Genomic DNA, 15,857 nt, shown 5'->3' on the forward strand with positions numbered 1-15,857 from the left:
AGCCAAGGGATTGCAAATCACTTATATCAGCTCAGGTCCTCCAAGAAGCAGGTGTTGAGAGTGGATAAAATATATATATAAGGATTTTATTCAAGGAAACATCCATGTGAGACAAAAGGGACCAGACAAGCCTGGGAGAACTGTCCAAGTACAAATAAATCTAACTCCAAGTGGAAAAAAGAAGATGAGAGAGGTTGCGTGGAAGAAAAGCTTCGGAAAGAGTTCAGGGGCCCTCAAGCCAAAGTAGGCTACCAGAAGTGTCTTATGACTCCCACAAATCTTTCTACTTCAGTATCCATCCCTGCCATGCTCAATCATTGGATGAACAGCTTGTAGGAAGCATGGGGTGACTGCAAAAGAGTAAGAAGCAGCCGAGGCCTCTCAGCAATTACACTCCCTGTAGTTGGAGGAGTGTCATCTACATTCCTGTGGCTGTCCGAAACTAATATTATTTTTCCCTGATTACAGGTGTTTAATATCATAACTCAGAATAAAGTCAGCACCACATTAAAATAAACCTTCTTATGTAAATAACACTTAAAGAGTATAACAAATAAGAAATGACTTGCCAAACCACTGGCCCTTTATTTTTTCATCACAACTCAGAAACAAAGACAGCATCATATTAAGTTAAATGCTTTTCACATAAAGAAGATTTTTATTTATCAAATTGCTAGACTGCCAGTCTGGTGTTACAATATGATGCTGAACATGGTAAATGAGCATGGATAATTTTTTTTTTTTTTTTTGGCAAGTGTATCTCTTATTTGTGGCCCATAGCATTTGAGAAACTTGATTTGTTATTTAGCATGTTTGTGTTTCTTTATGATGTATACAACTTTCTCAAATAAACAGGTATACCAAACAGGCATATTATTCACATTTTGGGAAATGCTAGATAAAAGTGTGGAAGTCATGGCAATAGAGAGCTATTTTACATTACAGAGCTTTATTGAGCAGTTGTAGACATAACTCCTGCCCTTAGAGCTACAATTGAGCATTTTATACTCTCCTGGATATTACCTTTGAATTTAATCCTAACATTTTAGCATCAATTTGGGTGGAGGCCATATGTTTAAGCTTCATAAACTCAGCTTAAATTTGGCATAATGCTGAAAAGCCCTGTGGTCCCTAAATATACAAAAATGTTGTACAGTGAATACAGCAAGAAATTTTAGATGTAGATATAAAACTAGACACCTTCAGCAAACATAAATATATGACAAAATAAGACACTTGTAATGGTTTTCTGATGGAAGTTTTGAAATCTAATTTTCACAAATATCTCTGAAATTTAGGTTAGATCTAAAGAAGTGGGAGAAATACACAGAAGGAAAGAATTAGAGAAGAAACAAAACATGATCCAAGCAGTATTAGTACGATAAAGGAGTTCAACTGTTTTAAAAACATTTATGGTTTACAATTATTTAACATTTGACACATATTGTCAAATGCCTACTATGTGGCAGACACTGTCTTTACACGCGCTGTTCAGAATGGCAACCTCTAGTCACGTGCATCTATGAAATAATTGAAATGTGACTGGTTCACATGAGGATGTACTTTAAGTGTAAAATACACACCCAATTTCAAAGACATAGAATGAAAAAATCTTACTAATAATTTACACTGATTATATGTTAAAATGATAATATTTTGGGTATAATTGGGTTAAATAAAATATATAATGAATATTAATTTAACCTACTTCTTTGTGCTTCCCTAATGTGGATACCAGATAATTTGAAATAACATAAATATAAATTTCATTATATTTCCACTGGGAAAAATTGTGACAAGAACTATTGCAGTAGATATTCATGATTTTGGTTAAATACATGTATCTTTTCATCTTCCTTGGTACCTGGTAGGACAGCACAGCCTCACTCACTTTGAAGTGAAATGTGGCCACCAGGAGGAAAAGTGTCACTTCCCTATAAAAGGGCTTTAAAAGCCAATGTGCTATTTACTCCTGGCTGCTGTTACCACAGGAACAGATGTTGCAAAGAGGCCTCCATCTTCCTGGCTGCCAAATGACTAAGATTAGAGCCTTTCCACCTGGATTGTGGGTATGTAGTTTGAAGCAGCTATAAATTTTAATGAAAGTTTCTCCAAAAATGTCCAAAAGAAAATAATCAGCCACATACAAGCAAAAAGTAATTATTTTAAAATAATTGTATACCTTGTGCCAAGATCATGGTCTCCCACATCATGCTCCAATTTATCTTTGAAGAAATGACTGATTCCATGGCTGGTGCAGGATGCAGATCATCTTGTAGTGCCAGAAAGTAAGAAAACGTGCAGAAGACAAAACAACGGTAGTGTGTCAAAAGGACACAGGAGCCAATTGAAAGAGCTCTGAATAGCCAATTTGGAATAATTGGAGCAAAAAATAGAATAAAATAAAATAACATTACTTCATTATATTTCTAAATATAAAACAAATATCCATGGGCCTATACTGATAAAAATAAATTATTGAAAAAATAAATAAATTGGAGATAAAAGACAGATTTCCTCAACAGAAAAATTTTAAATCATTTATTTAGACACTACTCTCTACCTGAGGAGGTGAAACTTAATTTCCCATCCCTTAAGTGTGGGCTTAGTGATTCGTTTCCAAATAGCACAGTAAGGAGAGGCAAGTGGTAGGAACAGTTAACTTCACAGTGGAGAAGCCGAGGAAACACTATGTTTTCAGGTGACCAATTTTAAAATCGTTAGTGACAAGTCATGTAGATCACATGTACCATTAATATATAATGTTGAGAGTGGCACAAAATCTCTGTGGTTTTCCTCCCCAAACCATAACCCACTGATATGGTTTGGCTGTGTCCCCACCCAAATCTCATCTTGAATTGTAACTCCCACAATTCCCATGTGTCATGGGAGGAACCAAATAGGAGGTGATTGAATTATGGGAGCTGGTCTTTCCTGCACTGTTCCCATGATAGTGAATGAGTCTCATGAGATCTGATGGTTTTAAAAATAGGAGTTTCCCTGCACAAGCTCTCTCTTTGCCTGCAGCCATCCACAAAAGATGTGACTTGCTCTTCCTTGCCTTCTGTCATGATTGCGAGGCCTCCCCAGCCATGTGGAATTGTAAGTCCATTAAACCTCTTTTTCTTCCCAGTCTCAGGGATGTCTTTATCAGCAGCATGAAAATAGACTAATATACCCACTTACCTGAGGAAAACATCAGACAAAACCGAATTGAGGAACATTGTACAAAATACCTGGCCAGTAGCCCCCCAAAGTGTAAAGGTCATGAATAAGCAAGGAAAGTCTGAAAAGGGGGCATAGCCCAGAGGAGCCTAAGGAGACACAACAGCTAAATATAATCTACTGTTCTATACAGGATCTGGAAACAGAAAAAGCCCATTAGAGAAAAGCTAATACAATTTAAACAAAGTTCAGTTAATAAGCAATATAGCAATACTGGTTCATGAGTTGTGACCAATGTGCTATAGTAATAATGCAATATGTTAATGAGGGAAACTGATTGTGGTGTGTATGGGAATTCTCTGTACTTTCTTTGAAAGTTTTCAGTAATTATAAAACTATTCTAAAATAAACATTTTATTTTGATTTTAAAAATATTGTAGCTACTTTAAAAATGTTCTTATTCCTTAATTGAGACATAGCTAAGCCAAGATTCAAGTCTTTCACTTTCTGAATAACCTCCTAGAAACTTTTCCTGACCTCAGAGTGCAGGTGTGTCAATTAAAGAAGCTTTCTTCATAAAGACATGACAGAAGCCTTCACTCTGGTGAAATTTTTTTGTGATCATATTGACATTGGTGGTTTTTTTGCTCAGATTTGAAAATCACTGAGATTCTGAGTGATAAGAAATAAGACTAAAATCAGTAAAAAGTAAACATATGAAATTATGTTTGTTACTCTTAGCCCTTTAGTTGGACTTATCCCTTCAGCTTTGAGTAGTCCTGCATCTCATCAAATCTGAATGAGAAACTGAGTAGTCCTGCATCTCATCAAATCTGATTTCTGTCTGGAAAAGTTAGTTTCAGTTTATGCCTCTGGGAACCAATTGGATGATGAAAATGGCTCCACTCAAAGGCATTAATTAGTATAAACACATATAGAGTGTGGAGGCCATGAATGGAAATTATGTTACAGGCTTAGTATTATATATACTTTTGAATCCACAGCCATTATCCACTTGATGTTATCCCAAAGGCTGAAAAGCAATTCCACAGCCATCCTCATGTACCAAATTCAAATTTCAATCTAATAACTTTTGAATGATGACCCACCATCTTTCCTTCTTCATCCGATTATCTTCTTCCTCTGCCTATCTCTTTTTCTCAAATGTTGGTCTTTTTTCATATTTCTCCATGTCCTGGAAAGAAATCTGAAGATGGGAGGTACTCAAGGAAATAGGGTGCCAATAGCTGAGTGGAATGGGATGGGATATGAAACCTACCCCTAGCTCCTAATGTATTGCAGGGCCAGTTCATTGATGGCATTAACTCCACTGTGTACTCACACAGCTGCAGAGTCATTGAAATGATCCATAGGCTCTATTGCTGCACATATTCAATTAGAATCCTTTATTAATGGACCAAGAATGGACAAGAAAATGGGGAAATTACTGTGCAAATTTTTTTAATCCACCCAGTCCTCCTTCCCTTTCTCTTTCCTGATTACTCTCAGAAATTTTTTCATTCTTTACATTTCCCCTTTCTTTAAAATCAATATCCCTTACTTTGTGTTTGATTCTACATTTATTTTCCTTTACAATATCATGCATAAATACACAAACACAAATACACACACACACTTTTAAGTTGCAACTAATATTCTTTTTCCGGTGAAAGTCTTCTTTGTTTTACTATATACTAACCTCTGCATAAAATTTCTTTAAAAATGTTGTTTGATGCAGAGTTCTAGATGTCATAAGGTTATTAAATATATATACTTTCTAAGGTGAGCATTCAGTGTTGGACTAAAATTTACAAAAATCATATAAGTGCTACTTGCTTCTAGATAAGAGTTTTTAAATTAAAATCACCTTGTCAAATAGAGCTCTCTGCAGATATGCTAACAATGTCCATTTAGAAAATTACATGGGATTTAAATTATCATTATCATTATAAAGTTCCAAATGAAAAGTTAGATCTTTAAAGTAACTAGAAAGAAAAACAAAACTGCTGACCATTTACCTAACATCCACTTTTTCTGATAAGGTTGGAGTGATTCATCAGAAGTTCGGACCCAAGCCATTCTTCTTGGTTGTAAATAAGCAGAATATATTCCCTATATATATTACTCAGACCTAAACTATGGACTAAAGATTGTATGTCAGTAGTTTCTGCATTTGACTTTACAGATACCCACCCCTTTGCCGTACATAAATGTTTCAGTCATCAATTATTTTCCAAATATGTCACATATTTATGCTATTGGATTGTATATGATGGAAGATACAGAGAATTGTAAGATATAATTTCCAACCTTCATGAGATTATAAATCATTTATTACACTATTGTCTTATTTCAAAAACAAAAACTTGGCATCACAAATGTTAAGGCATGCAGGTAGATTTAAATAGTAAATTCTATAATGATGTTCATCATTGGTGCTCTAAACAATTCCCATCCACCTACATCCACCCAGAAGCATCACATTAAACAAAAGATACTGAGTAAATATTCAACATTGTGCACCAGCTATCCTAGTCTTTGATGCACTCAACTTTTAACCTAAAAGTGGTGATGAGAAGCAAGTCCCCTGGAGTGTACCTGGTTCTGTCTCTTAGGAAGTTTTGTGAGCTCAAACACATTATTATTATTATTATTTTTTTTTTTTTTTGAGACGGACTCTTGCTCTGTAGCCCAGGCTGGAGTGCAGTGGGCGATCTCTGCTCACTGCAAGCTCCACCTTCCGGGTTCACACCATTCTCCTGCCTCAGCCTCCTGAGTAGCTGGGACTACAGGTGCCCACCACCACGCCCATCTAATTTTTTGTATTTGTAGTAGAGACGGGGTTTCACTGTGTTAGCCAGGATGGTCTTGATCTCCTGACCTCGTGATCCACCCACCTCGGCCTCCCAAAGTGCTGGGATTACAGGCATGAGCCACCATGCCCCGCCACACATCATTTAAACTTAAACTCACTCTGAAGCACATTTCGTCATATAGAAAATTATGTTAACAATAGAATTTATGCTATTGTTGTGAAGTTTAAAATAAACCAATAACAATATTTAGATTGTAGTGTTTGGCATATAGTAAGCATCTAACAAACATTAGTTATTGTTGTTATTGACCCAGTCATTAACTGCTTCTTTAGACTCAGGAACAACCCTGAGATGAGATACATCATGCTCCTATGGCCAGAATGTGCCTTAGCACAGCAACAAACAAACATTTATCACTATGTTCTGGTAAATGGAGATATATAAGTTCAGAGGAAGGACAAATGACTTTTTCAATCTAGGAAATTCTGATGTCTTCACAACACTACAGAATTTGCTACTTTCCCACAAAAACACATAATTATACTTAAATTATATTTATAATACTTGCTTCAATTATTCAAAATAGACTTCTTTCAGATACAGGTTAAAATGACAGTGTGCTATATTGGTCCATGACTCCTTTTATAGAAACAATTCTGACATATGAACCACTTTGATATCTTACAATTTGGCTGAAATTTAGTTTTGTCTTGTTCTTAATGTTAATAACTCGCTTTAAGGCTGGGCACGGTGGCTCACGCCTGTAATTCCAGCACTTTGGGAGGCCAAAGCAAGTGGATCACAAGGTCAGGAGTTCGAGACCAGCCTGACCAACATGGTGAAACCCTGTCTCTACTAAAAATACAAAAATTAGCCGGGTGTGGTGGCGTGCGCCTGTAATCCCAGCTATTCAAGAGGCTGAGGCAGAAGAACCGCTTGAACCTGGGAGGCAGAGGTTGCAATGAGCTGAGATTGCACCATTGCACTCCAGCCTGGGCAAAAATAAAAATAAATAAATAAATAACTCACTTCAAACATAACATTTAGTTAACTCTTTAAGAGCTTTATGATGGCATTTGGCTAAGGGCCACCTCAAATTCTGATCCAAAGAGAGGTGTCACAGAAGATGAGAAATCTGAACTGTAGGAATTCTTATCTTTTTAAGCAGAGCTATCATCAGCAAATCATGCATAAAAATATCAGAGTACTAGTCTATTTGTAAATAATTTAAGCTCATCCAACATCCAACATGAAGAAAAGCTGCACAGACGGGAATGCAGCCTTCTAAAATGAGACAGCAGTCGTTTGGCTTCAAGTGACAAGGATAATTTACATCAGTTTACAAATTAACTATCAGTATGACAAACATGAAGCCAGTCAGTATGTGACATGGGATATTATTAAATAACTGTCATCTTGTAATATATTTAAATTAGTTAATTTGTTTCAATTCATTAATTTTTAAATTAATCAGTTCTATACGTTCTTTTGAAAAAAAAATCGAAGGATTTTCCTGAAGCTCAACATTGCCCTCCTATGGATTAAAAGCAATCATATGGTATTTCCAATGTTTATAAAAGAAATAGGAAAATTATATTAGGTTTTAAAAGATGTAACTAGGTCTCAGAATTCTGAATAGCACTCACAACTGTCCCCAGCATCCCTAATATGACCATATCATATTTGATTTTCTCCTTCCGTAGATCAGTTCTGCCCTGAAGACAGTTCACAACTTCAGACTACCCTTTGGTCTTGTGAGGCACAATCATTACAGAAAAATGAGCAACATAGTGATGTGTCTGTAGTTATTTCATTAAGTCTGGCCGATACTTAACATTTCAAGGTACTTACTGGGCATTGTGTATTATCTAAGTTAAAAATTTACAAAGCCTGGTAGATATCTGGGAGTTATGTTGAGTTTAAAAATAAAGGAAATTTTCCATTCATTAAGAGAAGAATAAAAGTGTTTGTCAGTTTTATAGTTGAGGCTGCCAGATAGAAATAAGCCCCAAATTCTGTAAGGAATCCAGCTGGAGCTCCTGACAGAGCTTGCGTTAAATGATAGCCAAGCAGTTGGACAGAGTAGGAATAACTTGTGTGTCTTAAGATTCTACTTGTCCAGCTAGATTAAGCAGAAAGAAAATGGAAAGGAGTTGGGAAATTAATTTTTGAGCTATTTGAGAATTTCACTGTACTTTTAGAAATGACCATATTAAGAAAATGTGTTTTGGCAAACGTGGTGAAAAATAAGTGATCCAATAGCAGTCATTTTCATACAATGTGTATAAAAAGAATATCCCTTAATCATTATAAAATAAATTGCAATTAAGTCTTGGATAAGTTGTTTTAACCTCTCTGAGTCTCAGTTTCCTCATCTGAAAAACAGTATTATTATTCCTATTTTGCGAGTTTGAACATATGGATGAGAACTAACACAGGCAAAGTCCCTCACTTAGCATATCTTGAAAGAGAGTGGCGGCTCTACAAAGGGTGGATGACTAAAAAACAAGCCATAATTATCAGTGTAGATTTTAGAGTCTGACATGCCCTTTCACATACATTACTTAATTTCATTTTTAAAAATATAGTACCATTAGTGGGGTTACTTCTTCATAGTATGGCATCCCTGGAGTCATCAAAGTAAAAAAGAAAGAAACCAATCTAGCTTGGAAAATCTTAAGGAACTTAATAATTGTAGGAAACAAATTAAACATCTCAAGACCAACTTCCAAGAGCAGAAGCTTTCGCCAAGATTTTCTGATAAAAATCCACATCCATAATTGAAGATAATTTCACTTGTCTCCCAGTTTAGCTCCTTCTACTCACCATTTTAGAAATCTGCACTTAAAAATGGTTGAGATAGACATTTATAGGAGAAGCTGGAGAAGTGATTCTAAGAACTTCATTACAGGTCAAAGTGTTCTTAGGAATGTTTTCCAGAAATCTTAATCTTTCTCCTGTGGATTCTTAGTATGCTTGGATATGCAACTCCAGACTTTCTTTGGGCTTACCAGGTTTCAATCACCTTGACCCCAAATATACTGTTTAAGTCATATCTATCCTCTTCAAGATACAGCATGTTTAGGCCATTCCAACACCAGCTTCAAGTGAAGATGGGGAAAGTATTTCAATTATTTAATTATGTTCCAATCACAGAAAGGAGACAGGCAAGTCTTCTGGGGCAGAAGTGAATGCAGCATGTTACCTGCAGCATATACCATAGATAAATTAAAAATGTTATGGGTAGTATTAACCTTCTTAATGGACACTATCCAAGAAAATAGAAAGAGAATGTAAGCCAAACTGTGAGATGGTTTGATATAATGAAAGTTGATTTAATGAATCATAAGGCACCATTCTAAGTCCTTCACATGAATTAACACATTTATTTTTGTTTTGTTTTGTTTTGTTCAACTTTTAAGTTCCAGGGTACATGTGTAGGATGTGCAGGTTTGTTGCATAAGTAAATGTGTGCCATGGTGGTTTGCTGCACAGATCAACCCATCACCTAAGTATTAAGGCCAGCATCCATTAGCTACTCTTCCTGATGCTCTCCCTTCCCAGGGCCCCTGACAGGCTCCAGTGTTTGTTGCTCCCGTCAATATGTACATGTATTCTCATCATTCAGCTCCCACTAATAACTGAGAACATGCAGTGTTTGGTTTTCTGTTCCTGCACCTGTTTGCTGAGGATAATGGCTTCCAGCTCAATCCATGTCCCTGCAAAGGACGTAATCTTGTTTTTTGTTTTTTTGTTTTTATGGCTGCATAATATTCATGGTGTAAATGTACCACATTTTCTTTATCCAATCTATCATTGATGGCCATTTGAGTTGATTCCATGTCTCTGCTATTGTGAATAGTGCTTCAGTGAACATACATGTACATGTATCTTTATAATGGAATGATTCATATTCCTTTGGGTATATACCCAGTAATGAGATTGCTAGGTCAAATGATATTTCTGCCTCTAGGTCTTTGAGGAATCGCCACACTGTCTTCCACAATGGGTGAACTAGTTTACACTTTCAACATTGCCTTCTTGACTTTTTAACAATCACCATTCTGACTGATGGTATCTCATTGTGGTTTTGATTTGCATTTATCTAATGATCAGTGATACGGAGCTTTTTTTCATATGTTTATGGCCACATGAATGTCTTCTTTTGAGAAGTGTCTGTTCATGCCCTTTACTCACTTTTTAATGGCGTTGATTGTTTTATTCTTGTAAATTTGTTTAAGTCCCTTGTAGACTCTGGATATTACACCTTTGTCAGATGGATAGATTGCAAAATTTTTCCCCCATTCTGTAGGTTGTCTGTTCACCCTGATGACAGTTTCTTTTGCTGTGCAGAAGCCCTTTAGTTATTAGATCTTGTTTGTCAATTTTTGTTTATATTGTGATTACTTTTGGCATTTTCTTCATGAAATCTTTGCCTGTGCCTATGTTTTGAATGGTATTGCCTAGATTTTCTTCTAGGGTTTTTATAGTATTGGGTTTTACATTTAAGTCTTGATCCATCTTGAGTTCATTCTTGTATAAGGTGTAAGAAGGGGTCAATTTTCAGTTTTCTGCATATGACTAGCCAGTTTTCCCAGCACCATTTATTAAATAGGAAATTCTTTTCTCATTGCTTGTTTTTGTCAGATTTGTGGAAGAATAGGTGGTTGCAGGTGTGTGGTCTTATTTCTGAGTTCTCTATTCTGTTCCATTGGTCCATGTGTTGGTTTTGGTACCATTACCATGCTGTTTTGGTTACTGTAGCTTTGCAGTATAGTTGGAAGTTAGGTAGCATGATGCCTCCAGCTTTGTTCTTTTTGCTCAGGATTATCTTGACTATACAGGCTCTCTTTTGGTTCCATATCAATTTTAAAATAGTTTTTTCTAATTCTATGGAGAATCTCCATAGTAGTTTATTGGGAATAGCATTGAATCTATAAATTACTTTGGACAATATGGCTATTTTCATGATATTGATTCTAACCATGAGTTTGGAATGTTTTCCCATTTGTTTGAGTCCTCTCTAATTTTGGGGGCAGTGGTTTGTAGTTCTCCTTGAAGATGTCTTTCACTTCCCATGTAATCTGTATTCCTAGGAATTTTATTTTATTTGTAGCCATTGTGAGTAAGAGTTTATTCATGATTTGGCTCTCTGCTTGCCTATTGTTGGTATGTATGAATGCTAGTGATTTTTCACACTGATTTTTGTATCCTCAGACTTTGCTGAATTTGCTTCTCAGCTTAAGAAGCTTTGGTGCGAGAAGATGGGGTTTTCTAGATATAAGATCATGCCATCTGCAAATACAGATAATTTGGCTTCCTCTCTTCCTATTTGAATATGCTTTATTTCTTTCTCTTCCCTGATTGCTCTGGCCAGAACTTCCAATATTATGTTGAATAGGAGTGGTGAGAGAGGACATCTTTGTCTTGTGCCAGTTTTCAAGGGGAATGCTTCCAGATTTTCCCCATTCAGTATGATATTTGCTGTGGGTTTGTCATATATGGTTCTTATTATTTTAAGGTATGTTCCTTCAATACCTAGTTTATTGAGAGTTTTTAACACGAAGGAATGTTGAGTTTTATCGAGTGCCTTTTCTGTGTATACTGAGATGATCATGTATTTTTTGTCTTTAGCTCTGTTAATGTGATGAATTTCATTTATTGGTTTGTGTGTGCTCAGCTAACCTTGCATCCCAGGGATGAAGCCAACTTCACCATAGTGAATGAGCTTTTTGATGTGCTGCTGGACTTGGTTTGCCAGTATTTTATTGAAGATTTTTGCATCAATATTCATCAGGGATATTGGCCTGAAGTTTTCTTTCTTTGTTGTTGTATCTCTGCCGGTATCAGGATGATGCTGGCCTCATAGAATGAGTTAAGGAGGAATCCCTCCTTTGTATTTGTTTGGAATAGTTTTAGTGGAAATGGTACCAGCTCTTCTTCCTACCTCTGGTAGATTTCAGCTGTAAATTTGCATGGTCTTGAGCTTTTTTTAGTTGGTAGCCTATTTATTACTGCCTCAATTTCAGAACTCATTATTGGTCTATTCAGGGATTCAGTTTCTTCCTGGTTCAATCTTGGGAGGGTGTATGTGTCCAGGAATTTATTGATTTCTTCTAGATTTTCTAGTTTTTGTGCATAGAGTTGTTTATAGTATTCTCTGATGGTTGTTTTTACTTCTCTGGTGTCAGTAGTGATGTCCCCCTTATCATTTCTGATTATGTCTATTTGATTCTTCTCTCTTTTCTTCTTTGTTAGTCTGGCTAGTGGTCTCTTTTATTAATTTTTTTCCATAAAACAGCCCTTAAGTTCATTCATCTTTTGAACAGTTTTTTATATCTCTCTCTCCTTCAGTTCCACTCTAATCTTAGTTATTTCTTGTCTTCTACTAGCCTTGTGGTTTGTTTGCTCTTGGTTCTCTAGTTCTTTTAGTTGAGATGTTCTTTTAGTTGAGACGTTACGTTGTTGATTTGAGATCTTTCTAGTTTAACTGTTTCTCTCTTAACACTGCTTTAGCTGTGTCCCAGAGATTCTGGCACATTGTCTCTTTGTCTCTTAGTTTCAAAGATCTTCCTTATTTCTGCCTTAATTTCATTATTTACCTAGAATTCATTCAAGCATAGGTTGTTAAGTTTTCGTGTAGTTGTGTGGTTTTGAGTGAGTTTCTTAATCTTGAGTTCTAATTTGTGTTGTTTTGCATTTTGCATTTGCTGAGGAGTATTTTGCTACGAATTATGTGATCAATTTCAGAGTAAGGGCCATGTACTAATGAGAAGAATGTATATTCTGTTGTTTTTGGTGGTCTGCTTTATCCAGAGCTGAGTTCAGATCCTAAATATCTTTGTTAATTTTTTGTCTCATAATCTATCTTATATTGTCAGTGAGGTGAAATTAGCACATTTAATCATTACAGCAAACCTATGAAATATAAATGTAGTATTATCCACATTTTACAAGTTAGAAAGCTGAAACTCACAGAGGACAGGTTCCTTACTCAAGATTACACATTTTGTAAGGGACTGAACCATATTAAAACCAAAAATGATCCCAATATTCAAATCAAAGGCATCTGGCTCTAGAACCTAGGCCCTTACTACTTCATGATAGTGCCTTTCCAAATTTTAAAAAATATGCAAGCATTTTTTTTCTCTTGACGCACCACAAATTAATTGTCACTTTGCACTAGTTGGGAGACCTAGTAAGGTTTGTTAAACTTATCTCTATATATAAGGTAAAGCTATAAGTCAACATAATTAGACTTGTAACTTATCAGGAAACGAGCCAATGAAAAATAACATCTTCTTCTGCTTGGGGGAGAGAGGCTTGTAAAAACGGTTTTGTTTTTGTATTTGTTTGGTCTGATGGGTAGAATCTGCATGAGAGCAAAATGGAAGTCCTGATTCTGATCGCAAACCAGAATTGCTGTAGACAGCCTTACATCATTCCAGATTAAATGCTGCCTGGAGACCCACATCTACTTTGTTATCCCTTTGAGATATGAAAACATAACCCTTTCCCACTGAGCCATGGCATTGGGCACCCACCATCAGCACCTACAGAAATCAACACTTGTTCCAACGAAAAGAATGTCTGCACCTTAAAATTAACCTCTGCTAACATCAAAGTAGAAACAATAAGATCAGCATTCATCTTGCTTTTTTATTCATAACACCCAAATAGGCTTCTTTTCCTTTGCAGAAAATAGACTTCTTTCCCTAATGCATAAGTCCTATGCATTAAAATAAAGAGCAACATAGAAAATAGTAATTTATCTGACAACAGGAAATGGTTGACTTTTACAACGCTTCAAAGAATCACTGTTCAAAAACAAAGGAATGTCAGTCATTTAGAGAATGTGAGCATAAATGCAATTAAACAAACTAGGAGCTCCCATAAGATTATCAGCCCTAAACACTAAGAAAATCTTTTCATCATAGTCTCCAAGATTCCTTCCATAGGTGTATTTGAAAAATGTTAACAGAAAACTTCTTACCTTCAACAACACTTTTTGTAACTTCAATTTCACTTAAATCTATAATGTTGCAGAGTGCATTGTTTGGTTAAAACACACACACACACCCACACAAATTTAAAACAAGTTAAATATCCCTGTGACACTGAACTTAACATAAAAAAACTATTTGAAAGCAGGTTCCATGTAAATGTTTTTTTGTTTCCTTTCTGTCCTCTGTCATTAAGGGAGATGAGAAGGCAAAATGGACTGAGTAGAGGCAGACAGGCCACAGTCATGGAGAAGGGGAGGTGTATAGGAGCAAAAGGAAGGAAAATAAGGAAAAGGAGGGAGAGCAAGTACATTGAGATGAAAACTGGGGGAGGATGTACAGTAATACATGGGAAGTGGAGTGAGGATAAAAGAAAATACTATTGATCTCTTTATTTTTTTCCCAAAGGATTAGGAGATCATTTTGGGACTTATGTGAGCTGGAGTTGGTTAAATTTTCAAGCAATGGCATTGTGAGTTTTAAAGTTGCATATGTTGGCAGTTCAAAAGAAGAATCAGTTTTAAAGGAGGGCAGGAGGCCAGTTTTTTTAAGTACATCATCTGGTTACGAGGATATGACAGTTAAAAGGGAAAGCCAGCATTTCCAAAGAAGGGTGTAGAAAGATAGATGGTTTAGAAATTCTGCCACCTACAAGGAAAATCTGGGGAAGAAATAATTTCTGGTTATGTTAATTTAGTCTGGTCTTGTTCTAAGGTTTTCCAGCTTATTTGCCTGGCTGCTGAAATGGTAATGTAAATAAGATGTAATTATTGGTTTGCCCATTGAGAATTACAGGCTTATTGAGATGAAAGGATGGCATCATAATGATCACAAAGCTTAAAATCCCTTAGGTCACAAAACCAAGTGCTTACTAAGGTCAGAGACATGAATGCTGAAGGGGACCCAGTGGGTACTGTGGCAATCAAGAGAGTTTCTGCCCCATGTAAAAGGGACAGCACCACTGAGTTTCAGTTGCTTTTGCCATGTGAGTACCCAGGCACTGAATCAGCAGATCTAATTTCTCATGAGGGGCTGGTTTAATGTTCAAGATTATTTGATTCAAAGCAAGACGGAAGGAAAAAAGGAAGGAAGGGCAAGTGCTATGTGAATCAAATAAATCACATCTATGGGCTACCAGAGCTCTGATTCCATACATTTTAGAAGTGAGAAGCTCGGCTCAGGAAATGAAAGGAGCTTGGCCAAGGTCACACAGCTAGTTAGTGGTAGAGCCAAGAACATGTTAGGAGGCAGGCTTCCTCATTCCCAGATCAGTTGCCTGCCTGGCTTGTGAAGATTCTGATGTACTCACAGACACACTGATTTCTTCCTTTTCTCCAGAGTTTGGCAGTGGCCTTGCTTGTGTGCTTCCCTCTCCTTAGCAGCTTGGTTGAAAAGTCTCCAATAAACTCAAAAAAAAAAAAAAAATCCAAATCCAATGTTGCTCTGGTCCATCAAGTAAATCTTCTCGATCTGGGAAGCAAGTTGGAAAAGAAGGTTAAACACATTGGTGTTTCATGGAGTTTCTAAGAGTTGGAGTCAGCACAGCTAAAATCTTTACTGCGCCCTGGGCCTAATGTTTTGAAATCTGTCTTTTCTTTCCATTTAAACATTTCCAAAGTGTTGGTGCTGCGCTGAATATAAAAGCAGCTCTAAAAATACAGATATATTAAATATCTTTTTTTTTAAAAGTACTCTGACTTAACTTGTGTAGGTAACATTTAGAATCAAAGATGCCCTGAAAGTAGCAAACTTCTAAATAAGCAGTAGCATAAAGATGCTGCATAAAATGATTATAAGAGGTAAAAGGGACAGAAAGTTTATTAAACATGAAAGAAAAAAGTCATATGCCAGGAATAAAGAAGGATATTCACAC

At 36.2% G+C, this 15,857-nt stretch overlaps 1 long non-coding RNA gene across 1 annotated transcript in view; it reads right to left on the reverse strand.

Moving 5' to 3' along the window:
• The window catches only part of LOC134761036 (uncharacterized), a 56,841-nt gene extending 41,392 nt beyond the window's left edge, over positions 1–15,449 (reverse strand). The window contains exon 1 of the long non-coding RNA XR_010139259.1: positions 15,294–15,449. This is a non-coding gene — a long non-coding RNA (uncharacterized LOC134761036). The remainder of the gene's footprint in view (positions 1–15,293) is intronic.
• Positions 15,450–15,857: the final 408 nt, after the last annotated feature.

The sequence above is a fragment of the Pongo abelii genome, chromosome 2 (genome assembly GCF_028885655.2).
Source record: "Pongo abelii isolate AG06213 chromosome 2, NHGRI_mPonAbe1-v2.0_pri, whole genome shotgun sequence".
In the NCBI taxonomy this organism is placed as follows: Eukaryota; Metazoa; Chordata; class Mammalia; order Primates; family Hominidae; genus Pongo; species Pongo abelii.